A 17275-nucleotide genomic window follows, 5' to 3' on the forward strand; every position below is an offset into this window, starting at 1 on the left:
CCCCCAACATTTCCACTCAAAATACAGTACTATGGGCCACTATGGGCAGCTATGTCTATCCCAACTGAAGTGCACCCGGAGTATAGGACGACCCCCCCACTTGGAGGCATGTTTTTCAGGTGGAAAAAGTAGTCTTATACGCCAGCAAATACTGTAGTTAGATTTTAAAGGCACCGTACATCCTTTAAAGTTTAAAGGTCTTTTCCTCCATTGGAAGCAGTAGGGGATAGGATCCCATTCATTGGGGGGCCTATAGAACTCGACCCCCATCCAATTTTTTTTTTCAACCTTTGTTTTGTTTTTCACGGAGAGGCAGCAGCAGCAGCTATTTCAAAAACACAGCCTCCCCCAAGCCACAGATACTCCCCAGAATGATTTACCATTATGCTCTAAGGCAGTGGTTCTCAACTTTCTTAATGCCGCGACCCCTCCCCCCCCCGTGGTGGCGACGACACAGTGGTGGCGACAACGGCAGCCTAGACAACCCGTGGGAAAAGGGTCGATCGACCCCCTGGGGGTCACGACCCCCAGGTTGAGAGCAGCTGCTCTAAGAGGACCATTGTCTATAATGGTTGCCATAGGCTATAAGGGGGCTGGAAAAATTCGGCATTTCCAGTATTGGGATTCAGGAATATCTGGAAACACCAATATTGTTTTCAGATTCAGTATGTCAACAGATCCTTGTTTGAGATTTGAAGAATTGATTTTATAAACAAGGCATTTAGTATTTTGTATAGAGGCCTTATAGTGCTTTGAACCTTCTAATAAATGCATTTATTTTCATATATTTAAACATCTGTAACTATGTATACATTGCAGGTATTACATTAGGCAGCACATTCATATTTCTTTAACCTTTTTGAGGTGCTTGATTCAATATCCCAGAAATACTGGGTACATTACCACAAGAGCATTATGATTGTGGTGCTACCACTGAAAAGGCTTAATCATATCTCCCATATTTTCAAAACTATATAAAAGGGACTAGAACCCTGGAAGGGTTTCCTAAATGGTTGGGAGTTAATTACTTTAAAAATATTTTATAAATTTCTTAAACGTTTATTGTATATGACCCTATGTGTTCATGTTGACCTGTTCCCACCCCATGGGGAATAATGGGCCTGGAGAGGGTGAGAAGGTAAGGGCCCCCAGCTAGGCATGTGCATAGCTATACTTCCCGACCCAGGGCTAGAAGAAGGAGAAGAAGAAGAAGAAGGAGAAGAAGAAGGAGAAGAAGGAGAAGAAGGAGGAGGAGGAGGGGGAGGGGGAGGGGGAGGAGGAGGAGGAAGAGGAAGAAATAATATCAGGGCTCTCTCAGCCTCACCCACCCCACAGGGTGTCTCCCCACAACAGACACCCTGTGGGGTGGGTGAGGCTGAGAGAGCCCTGATATTACTGAAGAAGAAGAAGAGTTGGTTCTTATATCCCGCTTTTCCCTACCAAAAGGAGTCTCAAAGCGGCTTACATTGGCCTTCCCATTCCTCTCCCCACAACAGACACCCTGTGAGGGAGGGGAGGCTGAGAGAGCCCTGATATCACTGCTTGGTTAGAACAGTTTTATCAGTGCCGTGATGAGCCCAAGGTCACCCAGCTGGCTGCATGTGGGGGAGCGCAGAATCGAACCCAGCATGCCAGATCAGAAGTTTGTACTCCTAACCACTACACCAAACAGGCTCGTACTCCTAACCACTACACCAAAAGAGGCAGTGGTTCGCCTGCTGCTGAAAAAAACATCTCTGGACCGACGAGAGCCCGACAACTACCGACCCGTTTAGCATTTAGCATTCCTGGGGAAAATGGTTGAAAGGGCTGTCGTGGACCATATATCAGCATTCCTGGAAGAAGCTTCAGTCCTACACCCATCCCAATCAGGTTTCCAGCCTGGCCATGGAGTAGATCATGATGATGATGTTATCCGTTCAGTCGTGTCCGACCCTTGGCGTTTCTATAGGAAAGTCTTCGCCATGTGTCCCTGTCTCTGACTGCTTTTAGTTGGTTCATGGTCATCCATCTAGGCCATGGGGTAGAGACAGTGCTAATTGCCTTGACGAATGACCTCCATCGCCAGTTGGACCAAGGATGGCCGGCGCTTCTTGTATTATCAGACCTTTTAGTGGTGTTCGAGACAGTTGACCATGAACTTCTAGTTCATTGCCTTGCCAGCGCCGGAATTTGGGGGACAGCCCTTCAGTGGCTGATCTCCTTTCTCTGGGGTCACAGAAAGAGGGTAGAACTATGAGAGAGATTTTCAAGCTGCCACCAGCTCACGGGTCTCGAATCCTGAAGGAAGTTTTACGGGTTTCTCAGTGGTCAAAAAGTTGAGAAAGGCTGGACTAGGTGGGATATATGAGAGAGGAAGCCCTTTGAAGGCCTAAACACTTTACGGACACGTTAAGACTAGCACTATATTTGGGCCCCCAGTGGAATAATACTGGAGTTACCTCCTCCATGGAGTGAGCTCCCAGTAATAGAGGTGTGTAAAAACAACAACCTGGTTGTGCTTGTGGGATTGAGAAACAGATGCTGTTGATTCAGAAAAGAAAGCTTCTCCCTTGTTCTTGGGAATAGATGCTCCTGGCGTGTAAAATGATGCAGGGAAATGTCTGGAAAAACTTTCTGTCCTATGGAGCGCCATTCTTTTCTGTTTCACTACCTGCTCAAGCTTCAGAGGATCCCGGTGATAAGGAAATACTCTAAGGGGCGCCCTTGAATTCACGCCAGACAGGTTTGTCGGGCCTTGCCCTGCTAGTTCTGAGGTGCAGAAGGCAGTGGACACCTCTCTGTCCCTGCTCACACACACAATGTTACATGCACATGCACAACCTGCATACCCTTGCGGGCATCTGTTTATCTTATAAGAAAGAGCTGATGAAAGTTAGCAGTTGAAATGGTGATCCAGTACTTGGCTATATGTTGTGCTTATGCCATGCCTGCATTGAATGTGAAATGACTTTAACGTGACATAGAATCATAGAATCATAGAGTTGGAAGGAACCTCCTGGGTCATCTAGTCCAACCCCCTGCACTATGCAGGACACTCACAACCCTATTGCTCATCCACTGTAACCTGCCAGCCCCTTGAGCCTTCACAGAATCAGCCTCACCGTCAGATGGCTATCCAGCCTTTGTTTAAAAATTCCCAAACCCATTCCCTCCCGAGAAAGCCTGTTCTCCACTGAGAAACCGCTCTGACCATCAGGAACTTCTTCCGGATGTTTAGATGGAATTTCTCTTGAATTAATTTCATCCCGTTGGTTCTGGTCCGTCCCTCTGGGGCAAGAGAGAACAACTCTGCTCCATCCTCTACATGGCAGCCTTTTAAATACTTGAAGATGGTGATCAGATCCCCTCTCAGTCGTCTCCTCTCCAGGCTAAACAGACCAAGCTCCCCCAACCTTTCTTCATACGTCTTGGTCTCCAAACCCCTCACCATCTTTGTTGCCCTCCTCTGGACACGCTCCAGTTTGTCTACATCCCTCTTCAACTGGGGTGCCCAAAACTGAACACATGATTAATCAATGCAAGTATTTAAAGAAAACATGGGGACACGGCGCACTGATGGCACGTGCTTGTGCATAGAGTTCTTGTGACCGAAAATGCCAAGTGAAAGGTGCGGGTGAGCTGCATTTCAAAGAAGTTTCTCTGCTATTTTGAGCCTTCTTGATAAGCTTCCTGGACTCCCTGGAACCTTTTTTTTTGAAAAAGGTATTTGCTATAAGGAGGGGAAAAGGTATTTCCTCTTAATCTCTCCAGCCACACTTACTGCCGCGTGCCTTTATTCACGTCAAAAGCAGTCCGCAAAATTTTCTCTGAGCAGCCGTTACGTTTCAATTTACAGGCGCGTTCCAGCTAATTTCCTTTAATGAAACGTCCAGGGATTTCAGCAGAGTTCCTGTGAAGTGCTGGATGAATTGCTGGTTGAAGGGGCATGTCGCTTTGTACGCGGGGAAAGCAATGGTGAGAGGAGGAGGTTTTTTTTTTGTTCAAGGTTGTTCCGTGCTCAGATTGCTGTGACAATGGTCATAGGCAGGTAAATGCTAGGCACAACACGCTTGGCCCATGAGTCATAATCTGCCCACGTTGTGGGTTTTTTTTTAAAGTTCTGAGCCAGAATTTTTTTTTTGCCAAGAGCTTTCCCTCCCCCACCTCCCATTTGTGCTTAAAAACAGAATCTCGAAAAAAATCAATGCCATATTTGCCGATCTGCTTATTTTGGTCACGCAGGCCAGTTTGCTACTCTTGAACTTGAGATGCTCAGGTTCATTTATTTATTTTGGCGGTGTTTTTATTTTCACTGTGATGGCAGCTAGATGAAGAGCTTGTTAAGTCCGAGTCTGTTTGTAGATGAACACGAGGAGACAGGACGAGGTGCTTGTGACACCAATCTTCTCAGCGTTGGTGCTTTAAATCAGGCGTAGTCAACCTGTGGTCCTCCAGATGTTCATGGACTACAATTCCCACGAGCCCCTGCCAGCAAACGCTGGCAGGGGCTCATGGAAATTGTAGTCCATGAACATCTGGAGGACCACAGGTTGACTACCCCTGCTTTAAATGGAAGCAGAATGTTCTCAGGAATACAGACATTGAGAGCAGAATTTTGCATGCTCCAATAGAAAGTCTTAACAGTCTTATAAATAATCACATGAACGCCTTGTCCTGAGAGCCAGCTTGGTGTAGTGGTTAGGAGTACAGATTTCTAATCTTGCTGGCCGGGTTTGATTCCCCAATCCTCCTCCACATGCAACCAGCTAGGTGACCTTGGGCTCATCACAGCACTGATAGAGCTGTTCTGACTGAGCAGGAATATCATAGCTCTCTCAGCCCCAACTCCCTCACAGGGTGTCTGTTGTGAGGAGAGGAAAGGGAAGGCGACTGTAAGCCGGTTTGAAACTCCTTCCGGTAGAGAAAAGCGGCATATAAGAACTGACTCTTCTTCAGTAATCTCAGGGCTCTCTCAGCCTCACCCACCTCACAGGGTGTCTGTTGTGGGGAGAGGAACGGGAAGGTGATTGTAAGCCGCTTTGAGATTCCTTTGGGTAGAGAAAAGCGGCATATAAGAACCAACTCTTCTTCTTCTGAATCAGGCCTTTGGTCCATCAAGTTCAGTATTGTCTATTCAGACTGGCAGCGACCTTCCAGGATCTCCCACAGAGGTCTTTCACATCACCTCCTACCTGATCCTTTCGAATTGGAGATGCCGAGGATTGAACTTGGGACCTTATGCACGCATAGCAGAAGCTCCACCACCAAGCCACAAATCAAATTTGCCTCCCTTGAGACGGTTGCTGTGATTTCCAGACGGACCGAGAGGCCGGGACTTGCCACTTCCTGCTTACACCCCGGGAGGTCCGAAGGATCTGCCCAGCAACCGCTGATGAAACCAGGCTGCCTTTTTCCCATTGGTGGAATATTCTCCACTCAGGGCCAATCGCAGCTCTTGCTCAGGATTCCGTACCCCTCCTTCCCTTCAGGCCTGCTGTGAAGGGAGCCTCTATCGGCAATTGACTGAGGCGAGAAGCATGTCTCTCTCTCTATTTTTCTGTGTTGCACTGAGGGGCAGCCGTTGCAGCAACTCTTCCAAGAGTGATGCATGCCCATTGCTTTTGAAGGGGGCACACACAAGGGGGAAGCAACCCCAGGATCGGAAATGTCCCCTGCAATTTAAAGCAGAGGCCACAAAAGGGTGCAGTGCTTTAGTGTCCACCCTCCAAAGCAGCCGTTTTTCCTTGAGGAGTTGATCTTTATAGTCCGGAGAGGAGCAACGATGGTGGAGACAAAAGGCAGCCTGCCGGCTTATGTGGGGGCTGAGCAGGGTGGGTGTGTCCCTCCTGGGCGATGGGCTCCAGCCAGCCTTTCACTGCAACAGTTGCCTAGAGCCCATTGTATTTTTCTGCACAATGGACTTCATTGCTAGTTAAATATAACCATGGCTGCAACCACATGATGTCCCAGGTCCTTTATTTCCTCCCTAGCACAGGCTGTGGCAGCTCTCCCATCCTCCAGTCTCCCTAGCAGAAGCTCTTTCAGCGTGGGAACCCCTGTGCAATGGTCTTGCCTGCTTTCCTGAAACACGGGGCAGGTGCCACATTGGGGAGTGGTGCTCAGAAGAGCCACAGGTGTCGTGTCAATGGTCCCCCACTGTATAATAACATCAGAGTCCAGTAGCACCTTTAAGACCAACAAAGATTTATTCAAGCTGTGAGCTTTCGAGTGCAAGCACTCTTCCTCAGACTATGAACTCCCTAGCTCGGATGGCTCTATCAGCTCCTGAAGTGGCCAAGGCCCTATCATTTTGTCCCTCTAGTTCAGGGGCAGTCAAACTGCGGCCCTCCAGATGTCCATGGACTACAATTCGCTGGCAGGGGGCCCCTGGGAATTGTAGTCCATGGACATCTGGAGGGCCGCAGTTTGACTACCCCTGCTCTAGTTAGTACTTCACTTGTGGTGACCCTGGAGATGTATTGTCATATTGCCAGAACATGCAAAGAAGGGAATAAATCATTGTTGGTGCTACTGGTCTCTGATTTTATTATGCTACTTCAGACCAACACGGCTACCCATTTGAATCTATGTGTTTGTAGCGGGCAGAATCGTCCAAGTCCCCTCTGGCGGGGGGGTTCAGAACGCTATGGGCAACTGATTCCTGGCAGCTTTAATCGGAGCGCCTTCCCACCGTTTGCCACTGGCCGGAACTCCAGAGGTTGGCCCAGCAAATCTGTTTGGGCATCAGTAAAGACAAATCTTTGAGATCGACGGGACCATCTCTCCAGCAGTTTGACGTAGCGGTTTTAAAAACTCCCCCCCACCCCTAGCCTAGGTCAGCCCAATAAATGATTGCTGTCTTTCCTCTCTCTCCTCTCTGAAGCCCCTTATAGATGTGCGGTTAAGGCAGGCCTGGTAACTCCCTCCGGACAAAACCTTGAGTGCTACAAAAAGCAGAGAGAGAGCATGGGGCTACTGTCAAGTGGAAGGATCGCACATAATTGACTCGAAATTGAACACCAGGTGGGTGTAAACAGCTGACTCATCTGCATTGGAATCCTCACGGCTGCCAACCCGGCATCTGTCTCCCATTTCCTTCGGTGCCCGGCGTGCCCCGGCATCTGCATAAAAAGAAAAAAGGGAGAGAGAGAGAGAGACTCTTGTTTTAATTGGAGTGCTTTTCCCTTTATTGCCTTGCCTGGCGGTGGGAAAGGAGACGCTGTGCCTTTAAGCGCTCTCCCCGAGCCTGGCGGAGGCAGTTCCGCTCAAGTCTTTGAATGAGGCAGAGAGGGGGTGTGTGGAAGTGGCCATTGGCAGAGCTCCTTATGACATCCCTTCAAGCAGCCGAGGTCTGCTGCCTCCCAAGCAGCTCAGCGTCGGGAGCGCTCCCCGTTTCATTTGGGGCTGGGGGAGGCAGGAAGGCAGGCATGCGGGCAGGGGGGTTGGAAATGGACTCCCAGGCTCACCTCCCCCCTGCGAAACCTGTCCGGGACAATTCGTGGCAATGAGGTCTCGGTTTAGAAGGGGAAATAGATGACCTACTCCGAGTGCCGCTTTCACCAGGGTGAGTTTATTTTTAGAACAAAGTCTCAGAAGATTTTGGAATTGGGGGGGGGGGAGGAAGAGAGAGGAAGAAGCCTCCTTTTACTTGCAATGGATCCGTCTTTGGAGCTGCCGGCCTGTTAGGTACGTCATTGATGGGGATGCCTGCTGTTCTGTAAGATTCTCTCCCCCCCCCCCAACAATGGTTTTTCTCCTGAATAGGAGGCTCTCCTTTCATCTCCCTTCCCTCGCGCCTCCGCCACCCCCTCCCCGCCTCCTCCCTTCTCGCACGGATCTCAGCGGCGGCTCTTGTGTCATCAGCCTTTCCGTGCGAATGCTGTGCCTCCACCTCGAGGGAAGAAGGGAATCCCCGAAAAACACGCAGCGGGGGGGACCCCGCTGGACGCGTGAGAACACGTAATTCCTTTTGCATTCATTCTAACTCCGCGCTCGGGTTTGGGGGCCAGAGACGCAGCAATTCCGTCTCTTGTCATTTATATGCCCTGCAGGTCCCCCTCCACCCCCCAGTCCATTCAGAGCCAAGGAAAGGCCATTGGCTATTGTGTTTGAGCGGGTGCATGGCCAGCTAGCCGCTCCAGCGCCGGGGGATGGGGGGGGATGCAGACTGGTTGAATTGTTGCCGTTTCGTTTCCGTCCTCGCTCACCTCGATGGCTGAATTTATGTATATTTTTAAGAAGTTTTTGGGGGCTGTTCAGGAGGGATTCCCCTGCTCCTCTTTTTCTCTCTGCTTCTCCCTTTACATTTCAGGGTGCTGGTCGAGTTCCGAAACTGCCCCCTCCCTGAATTAAATTGCACCCAGCCTTTTTTAAAAGATGGAAGCGTGGCAGATGCTCCCCCAGTTTTTGAAGTTCAAAACCGGGGCTAATTTAGAAGTAAGAAGTAGGAAAAGGGGGCAGAATTTAAGAGCCGCCACTGTTTGGTCGATCCGAAGCTGTCAGTCCGCAAGTGGGTGTTGGGTTCAGCTCATGCTTATGAAACCCGTATTCCTCAATGGAGGGGAAGGGGCTAAATTTCCACGGCTCACTTGTTTTCAAGCCCCGGTTGCAACGGATGGCATTTCGCAGGCATTGGCCAGCTAAGCTGACGTGAGGTTTGTTTTTGTATGGTGCCCTCTAAATGCCAGTCTCTCTATGTCGTTTTGGTCGGTGCCTACTCATGTCCTGGAGATTTAAAGTCAACCGCAGTAACTTGAATTGCGTGTGCCTTCTTTGACTTCTAAACCGGCGAAAGCCTTGCCCTCCCTTTTCAAAACAATGTGCTTATTCAAGTGGGCGAATGACTAGCTCTACCAGTCTTCTAAGAAAGAACCGATAATCCCGTGCAGTTCTAATGCGACCTTTTGGCCATTTTTGTCTTTAGCGCTCGGCATCCCATCCTTATAATTAGCTACAGAAGTCTGCTGACTTTAACATAGCTAATTTCTTGAATGTTTTATTCCACGCAGCACAGGCGCTGTCTGAGACTCTGAGAGGGAAAGAGTTAAGAGCTATTTTTATGGTTAGGCATAATTTTTTTTCCCCTCCCTGCCGGAAAAAAGCAGCTGTCCCTGTGTTTGCAAGCAGCTCCTGAACCTCTCTCTCTCCCCCCCCCTTCCGCCCATCCTTTTTTTGAAGCATTAAGACTGCTGTGCGTAGCAAACTATCAGGCAACACTCCTACCTGTGCAGGGAAAGGTTAAAAGGAATCCCAGTACAACGCCGCACATTTTGACATTACCGATGAGGTGGATAACTTTCATGCAAGATTTTCAGGAAATCCCCATGGCGGACGGCCTCCTCAACCGTTGCCAGGTGACCGTTCTGACGTCACTGACAGCAGTTCCCGTCTGCATGTGGGTGTAGTTAGCAGCCTTCAATGGGGAAAACGGTAGCTGATGTGAAACTGGTAAATGCGTGCTTATGTGCTCTTTTTATTTTTTTTTTTTCAAGATCCAGACTCTTGTTTATTCCTCCTCAATGACCTTGCCCGCAGCTGTGAGTTTTGCAGAATTCCCGCTTGCAGCCGATCCACCCGTGACTCCTGTAATGTTATCCTTAATGGCTGGCTTAAACAGGATTCTCTTCCAAGGCTTTGACGTCATCAGAGGGGGAAAGCCCCTTGCTTTGTTTATGGTGCATTCCCTCGGAATGGGAGGAGCGCGGGAGAGGACGGCGGGTGGGGGTGGAGGCGAAAAAACAGCGTGACCTTCTGTGCTCTTTCCGATAACCTTTCAAACAGATCAGGAGCCTCGGAAAGAAGCACCCTTGATTTCGCCTTACATAATGCCTAGATGGGGGTGGGAGGTGTACCGCTTCAAGCATGAGGAGCAAAATTAGTCTCCTCGAGTTATGTAAGGATGCTGTATACACCAAGGCTTCTTCGCAGAACATGCCCCCCCACCACTCCCGGGGAACAAAGGCAGCAGCAGTAACTCATAATGTGCTTATGTGGTTCTGTGCCCCCCCCTCCCATCTTTTCCCCAATGAATTCATTGGTCAGCGTCTGGGAGAATTTTCCCGGCTGTGGATCTCATGGCTTGCCATGTCAGATGTCTCGTCGGGATAGCTGGGTTGATAGGAATTTCATTTTGGGAAGACGAAGTGATTTTTTTTTAGTGTATGTGCAGGCTGCCTCTTAATGCAACAGCTCCTGACCCAATTGCACGAAGGCTATGTGGGCCAGCCCAAAGGTCCACAGGGGCTAATGCACTCTTGCTGTTTTTGTGGATCGTTGCCAGATAGACGCCTCGCCGAAATTCCAGACAGGGCATGACAAACACAGAACCATCTCCTAATGGTTTGCGCCGGCTGTAGGTATACCATTTTAAAACATGGCGCTTCAAGTGGTGGCTCATACCAGTTGGTACTTACCTTCCACGAATGTAACTAGCAGCATATTTGTAGAAGTGTGTGTGTTTGTGAGTGTGTGTATGGAGAAACCTGTGTGTTCTGGCCGTTGCAACATCCCACAGCCCAGAACACCACAGGTGATTAACGCCTTGGGCAGAATCATATAAGGACATATTCTGCAACTCCCTACCTCTAAACGTGGAGTCATCCATCGTTCAACCCCGGTTCACTGCCTGGCTGGTTTTCAGGTTTTCCTGCATGTCTGCGGCGTTCACGTGGTTCACGGTTCACATAGACTAGGGGCTGCCAAACGGTGGCTCTCCAGAGGTCCATGGACTACAATCCCCACATGTCCCCACATGCCCCTCCATCCCTGCCAGTACCTGCTGTTCAGGGGCTCATGGGAATTGTAGTCCATGGACCTCTGGAGAGCCACCCTGAGAACTTCTTCATAAGCATCATTGACGCGAACTCTTAGAAGATCGCCGATGAAGAGTGTTTTTGGGTGACGTACATCTGAGACCCTCATCTCTGTGTGACCTCCAGATCCTGTCCAGGTAGTTAAAACTGCGACTTGGATGAACCTTACTTTTCCCCCTGCAGTTCCAAGTCTCGTCTTTTCTCCTCTCTGGGATTAACCACGTGTGACTCTCCGCTTCCATGTCAACCTCTCTACATTCAGGGACGTGAAGCACACGTCCCAGTGTTCCGGGAGAGCTCCATTCACTGTACAGCTTTCTGGGTGTTGTCATAATATCTGGAAACAACATTCCCCACACTGAATTCTTTACTTTATGTTGGGTTGAATCCTGAGATGGATTCCATGGCAACAGCCACTCCTCCGGTGCCGGCAGAACATAATGTTTCGGATCAGCGCTGGGAAGCCAAACATAGCTCAAGAGCCACATACGGTGTACCTTCTGTTTTGCTTCCTGTTTGGGACTAAATTAAAAGAATATATATATTGGAAAGGTGGGGGAAAGAACAAGGCAACTATAGTTAATGAACTCTCACAGCTGTGAAGGAATATAGTTCTGCAGTTTTATGGGATTATTTTGTAGGCTCCTGTATTAATAACGATTCCCCCCACCCCACCCGCTGATATTTGTTGAAACGAAAGTTTTTTGCGATTGCCACCGTGACCCAGAAAGAGCTGGTCGCTTTGATGCCCATCTTTGAAACAGGACCCATTAAGAACAGAACGGATTGAAAAGATCTTGGTCCTCCAGAGTCATTCCCCTGTGCTTAACGTTTGCCACTGAACGTTTATGCATCTCACGGTTTTCCATTGTCGCTGCATTATTCATGGAGGATAAAAAGGTAAATGTTCCGTCTGGAACAAAGTGATTTGCTTTAACCCCTTTAAATTACCTGGTAAACAATTGGATCTGGGGAAGATCCAGTCTGCAGTCAGGCCCAGAACATGATATAATGTCTCATTTTACTAAATCCTGCCAAATATCACATGTGTTAGATTGTGACTGCATTCCTACTCCCCCCCCCTCCATCCCTGTAAATATTCTGCCAGCTAGAAAGTCAGTCGGGTTCGCTGACTCAGCACATGTGGCCGGCTGGTGTTGATCCCGTTTAGTCCAAATGGCAAATGGGGAGATTAATGATCTCAGAATGAATGCTACATCTCTAACAAAGTTGGATCTTTGTATCTGAATTCCCCTTTTTGGAGATCTGTGCATACATTCCCTCATCTAGGTCAACTTCCAGAATCCTCCATATGCCCCATTCAGGTAAACATCCAGTTTCCTTCATTTGCCTCATCTAGGTGAACATCCAAGAGAGCCTCTTGTGGCGCAGAGTGGTAAGGCAGCCGACATGCCGTCTGAAGCTTTGCCCATGAGGCTGGGAGTTCAATCCCAGCAGCTGGCTCAAGGTTGACTCAGCCTTCCATCCTTCCGAGGTCGGTAAAATGAGTACCCAGCTTGCTGGGGGGTAAATGTTAATGACTGGGGAAGGGAATGGCAAACCACCCCGTACTGAGTCTGCCATGGAAACGCTAGAGGACGTCATCCCAAGGGTCAGACATGACTCGGTCCTTGCACAGGGGATACCTTTACCTTTAGGTCAACATCCAGTCTTCCATGTGCCCCATTTAGGTGAACATCCAGAATTCTCCTTTCCCCCCATCTAGGCGGGTATCTGGATTCCTTTGCTTGCCCATCTAAGTGAACATCCAGTCTTCAAGCCATACTTCGGAGAACACTGCCTGTTTTCCCCAGGCACAAGTTCAAGCTGGCCCGGACTACCCAGCTGCCTGAAGCAACAAACATCAGGGCATTAAAAGAACGCTGAGTTCCTCAGGACTGCTCTGTGCATTACAGCAGGGGTCATCAACCCCCGGTCCGCGGCCCGGTGGCGGGCCGCAAAGGCCACGGTATCGGGCCGCCGCCAGCCATGCCTGCCTTCCCCCGCCGGCAGCAAGAAGGAAGGGAAGAGGCAGGCGCAGCCGCCGGCATGGTGGTGACGCAAATGTGCATGTGCGCTGTTGCTGCGCATGTGCGTTAGCGCCCCTAGTGGCAAAAACGTGCACGCGCACTTGCTGCGCATGCACGTTAGCGCCACCTGGTGGCGAAAACATGCATGCACGGCATTTGCGCGTGCGCGTTTTCGCAGCACCAGGGCTGTCGGCTCTTCCCTCACTCCGGAGGCGGTCCCTGACCTGAGAAAGGTTGGGGACCGCTACATTACAGAACTTGCTTTGCCATAGGAAAGCGCCTGCACGGACGCACATCTGCCTCTTGTGCCATGTTTTCATACCAGGGGAAGCTAAATGTGATGCCAGATTCCGATTTCCCCCATGCAGGATGAACGTATGAAGTAAGAAACATACAGATTGTTGGCCGGCTGACCACCAGTCATTGCTTATGCTCAACAGCTCTGCCCGGTGCCCTTTGGCTCAAGAGGGATCTTGGGCGCTACCTTTTTGACGCCATTGGCGGTGCTGCGTCAGAGAAGCCACCTGTTCTGATGATGCTGGGATTCTCTGAACAGCCGAGGCAACATCTGTCCCGCTTCATACAGTTTGCAGAACGGGCTCGTTTCCACGGACGTCCACCATGACTTGAACGATCCCAACCTCATGAGAATCCAGCCAGCCCAACGATGCCACGGCAGCAATACCTCTGGTGTCTCTCTTAAGAGAGCCAGTTTGGTGTAGTGGTTAGGAGTGCTGACTTCTAATCTGGCATGCCGGGTTCGATTCTGCGCTCCCCCACATGCAGCCAGCTGGGTGACCTTGGGCTCGCCACAGCTCTGATAAAACTGTTCTGACCGGGCAGTGATATCAGAGCTCTCTCAGCCCCACCTACCCCACAGGTGTCTGTTGTGGGGGGAGGAATGGGAAGGCTTTGAGCCGCTTTGAGCCTCCTTCGGGTAGGGAAACGCGGCATATAAGAACCAACTCTTCTTCTTCTTCAGATGTGCTTCATCACTGGTAGTTGTGCTAATTAGTGTTGTTGGCTGAACCTGGATAACAGAAGACCCTCTGTGTTGGGTTGGGAGTTTTCTAGTTGTTAGCTTTCTCACCCCTGCACCAAGAGCAAGAGCGCCAAGGACTGTCTCGCCAAGACCACTATTGGCCGAGAGCCTCCCTCCTGCCTCCGGTTTGAAGTCTGCGCAAAGACGGGGTGCAAGATGTTCCCGCGATGTTGAGCTAAAAAGCGACCATGCTTCGCCTGACAGCATTAAAGCGGAAGTAACGTTGGGGCAAGATCGAGTGGGCTCTTGTGCCTCTCGCCAGCCACTGTTTCAGATTCAATTTTGTGTTCCTGGAGGGCAGATTGCTGTTTTCGTAGCACAGGATGAATGCCAGGCGTTTTGCTTAAGCACTCTGTTGCTAGAAAGAGCCGGGGGCTCAGGATGGGAGAGGAAGGCAATGGAACCCTGTCAGGGTAAGGCAGACGTCCCTGAGGAAGCCTTAGCAGTGGTCAGAGACGGTGTTGTGTGCAGATGTTTTATTTTAAAATGTGACAGGGAACAACAACAATTTTAGCTTCTGGGAGGCTGTTCCGGCACACCTTCTGTTGCGAAGGGGAGAGGGAAAGGGGCAGTGTTTGCTGAGGCTGGTGAGCAGGGAGAGCTGGCCACTGGGTGGGCACCTTCTCTGTACATGCAGCATCGGGGTGGAGAGAAAGAAGGCCAAATAGGGGCCTGCATCCACCCCTTCCCCTTATTCTCTGCTTATTCTGCTAATATTTATTATTTTATTAATTAATTTAAGCCTTTCCCTCAAATTCGGGGGGGGGGTATCCAGAGGGGCGTACATTGTTCTCATCTCCACTTTCTCACAACAACACTGTGAGGTAGGCTGAGGGAGTATGGCTGGCCCAGATTCACCCAGTGAGCTTCCCTGTCCCGAGTGGGGATTCAAGCCTTTTCCAGATACTGATCTGACAAGCTTAATGTCTATACTACACTGGTTCTCTTCTTTACACGAGAGGTTCTTTTCCTTTTGGTGATTTTGTAGCAACAAGGATATTCGGAGGGGGGAAGGGGGATATCATGCTTTTGTAAATTATCTTCTTTCCTTTTATTTTTGGCCGTGTTATAAACAGTGGGAAAAACGGCAACATAATAATTGTAAAGATATTGCTTTGATCATACCTGTTGGATGTATAAATAACTGAAAGCCATTCCAGAGGGCAGAATGTGGCGACGAACCAAGAAAGGCAGTGATAGCTAAAGCGCCATTCTGTAATCGAGGGCTAAGGTTCTGCAGATTACTTGATGAAAATCCACAAGAATTCATTATAAGTTCATGATCAGTGCAACATAGCCGGTCACTTGACCCATTTCAGAAGATCACCGTATCAGAAACCAGTTTTGAGAACTTCGGAACTCCATCCAGGCATCCAGACGCAAGACGAGTCCTGCTGTTTCCTGCCGCCAATTGAACTGGCGTCTCTCCTATTTACACCAATGATCTACGATTAAAAGGCTTTTTAAGAGAACCCCAAGAGCCACAATGGAACGCTTCCACAAGGGGAGGGCACCCTTCCACCCAAGGAGGTGTGGTCGATGAAGCTTACGGAGCATTGAGAGACTTCAGCTCCTCAAGAAACCAACACTTCTCACTGCTCTCAGCTGGAGTGTCTGTTCTCGGGGGAAGCCGAGCTTTCAAGGCTCTGAGACTCTCGAACCACTGAAATCAATAAGGAGTGAGGCGTTCCACGGCTTCTGTTTTTCAGGGTCTGTCCAGCACACTGTGCTCTTCCATTATCTTGATCAGCACTGAGCATCTTGCCGTTTCCCTGCTTGCATGTATCACCGCGGGGGTCCCCGACCTTTCTTTTGAATTCCGGCACAGCCTGGTGAGCACAAAATGGCTGCCACAAAATGGCTGCTGCAAGAGGTGGAGCCAGCTGCAAAATGAATGCCCCAGCTTACCTTCAGTCACCCAGTAAAGATCCTTGTGCTATGGTGGAAGCTGCTGCCACCACAATGTTAAAAAAAACCTGCCAATCAAATTTCCAGTGGCCAATCAGAAGCCTTGCTAGGTCAAAGCCCCACCTGGCTCTCGTGCTTGTCCTCAAAACATGTCCTGTAGTAAGAACAGCTCTTCTCCTGGGCCTTTTCAGTGACTGTTCTGTACCTTGGATGTAAATAGCAGTTCACACAAGGTCGGAGGAGTTCCCTAGGAAATGAATTCCACAAAGCAGGGAGCTACCATTGAAAAGGCCCTGTTCTTTGTAAACATCATAAAAGACACTTGGAGAGTATTTTGAGACCAGATAAGGCTTGAACTACCTTGGTTCCAATCCGTTTAGAGATGTAAGGTAAAGTTACTTAGGCTGAGTGTAGGTATGCATGCTGTTACCGGCCATGGGGTTGTTCCTTTTTCTCCAGTCCAGCCTGCTCTTGGCAGACCACTGGCCTCTTCCAAGTACCTTACAGGGGTAGTCAACCTGTGGTCCTCCAGATGTCCATGGACTACAATTCCCATGAGCCCCTGCCAGCAAACGCTGGCAGGGGCTCATGGGAATTGTAGTCCATGGACATCTGGAGGACCACAGGTTGACTACCCCTGCTTTAGAAGATCTCCAGTACCTTCAGAGCTAATTTATAGGAGATTGCTGTGTAGAAGCAAGCACAAAAGACTTTCAGGGGGAAAGGATCAGCAAAGCCCCTGGCTCCCACACCAGTATACAAGAATCCAAGCAGGTCTTCCAGTTTGTGAAATATAGCCTGATCATGCCATCCACACCCCCCACACACACACACACCACAAGTTCCCCTTATATATTTGTTGATTGATTGATTGATTTGTATGCTGCCTCTCTCTGGAAGGTCTCAGGGGAGCTTACATCAGTGAATAAACACCCATACAAAAACCCATTAAAATACAATACAACCAATAAAATCTGACTCCATTGCCCTTACAAATCTGGCCAGTTATTGACCAGACACAGCATGGAGGATGAAAGGGGCTTGGCTGGGGGTCACACTGAGTGGTGGTGGGGATCCCCAGCCTCAACCAAATGCCTAGAATCATAGAATCATAGCGTTGGAAGGGACCTCCTGGGTCATCTAGTCCAATCCCCTGCACTATGCAGGACACTCACAACCCTATCGCTCATCCACTGTTACCTGCCACCCCTTGAGCCTTCACAGAATCAGCCTCTCTGTCAGATGACCTCTGCTTAAAAATTTCCAAAGATGGAGAACCCACCACCTCCCGAGGAAGCCTGTGTAAGAGGGCCGTTTTACAAGCCCTCTGGAACTGAGAAAGCTTTGGGAGGGCTCACACCTCTGACACCTCTGACAGCAACCCATTCCACCAGGCTGGAGCCAAAAAGGTCCATGCCAAGAGCATCTCTTTGGGCCAGGGATCATCAGCTGGTTGGAATTAGCTGAACGGAGAGCCCTGCGGGGAACATATTTGGCGATGC

At 49.6% G+C, this 17275-nt stretch overlaps 1 protein-coding gene across 11 annotated transcripts in view; it reads left to right on the forward strand.

Annotated features, from left to right (window-relative positions):
- The window catches only part of R3HDM2 (R3H domain containing 2), a 180360-nt gene that overhangs the window by 67320 nt on the left and 95765 nt on the right, over positions 1 to 17275 (forward strand). The window contains exon 1 of one of the 11 annotated variants that reach the window (XM_077329200.1): positions 7279 to 7546. The exons of 9 other annotated variants lie outside the window; for them this stretch is intronic. The gene's annotated coding sequence lies outside the window, so the exon portion shown is untranslated. Of the gene's footprint in view, positions 1 to 7278; positions 7547 to 7834; positions 7942 to 17275 lie in introns of those variants that run through there. One more of the 11 variants, XM_077329201.1, reaches the window with a different exon arrangement.

The sequence above is a fragment of the Paroedura picta genome, chromosome 3 (genome assembly GCF_049243985.1).
Source record: "Paroedura picta isolate Pp20150507F chromosome 3, Ppicta_v3.0, whole genome shotgun sequence".
NCBI lineage: Eukaryota > Metazoa > Chordata > Lepidosauria > Squamata > Gekkonidae > Paroedura > Paroedura picta.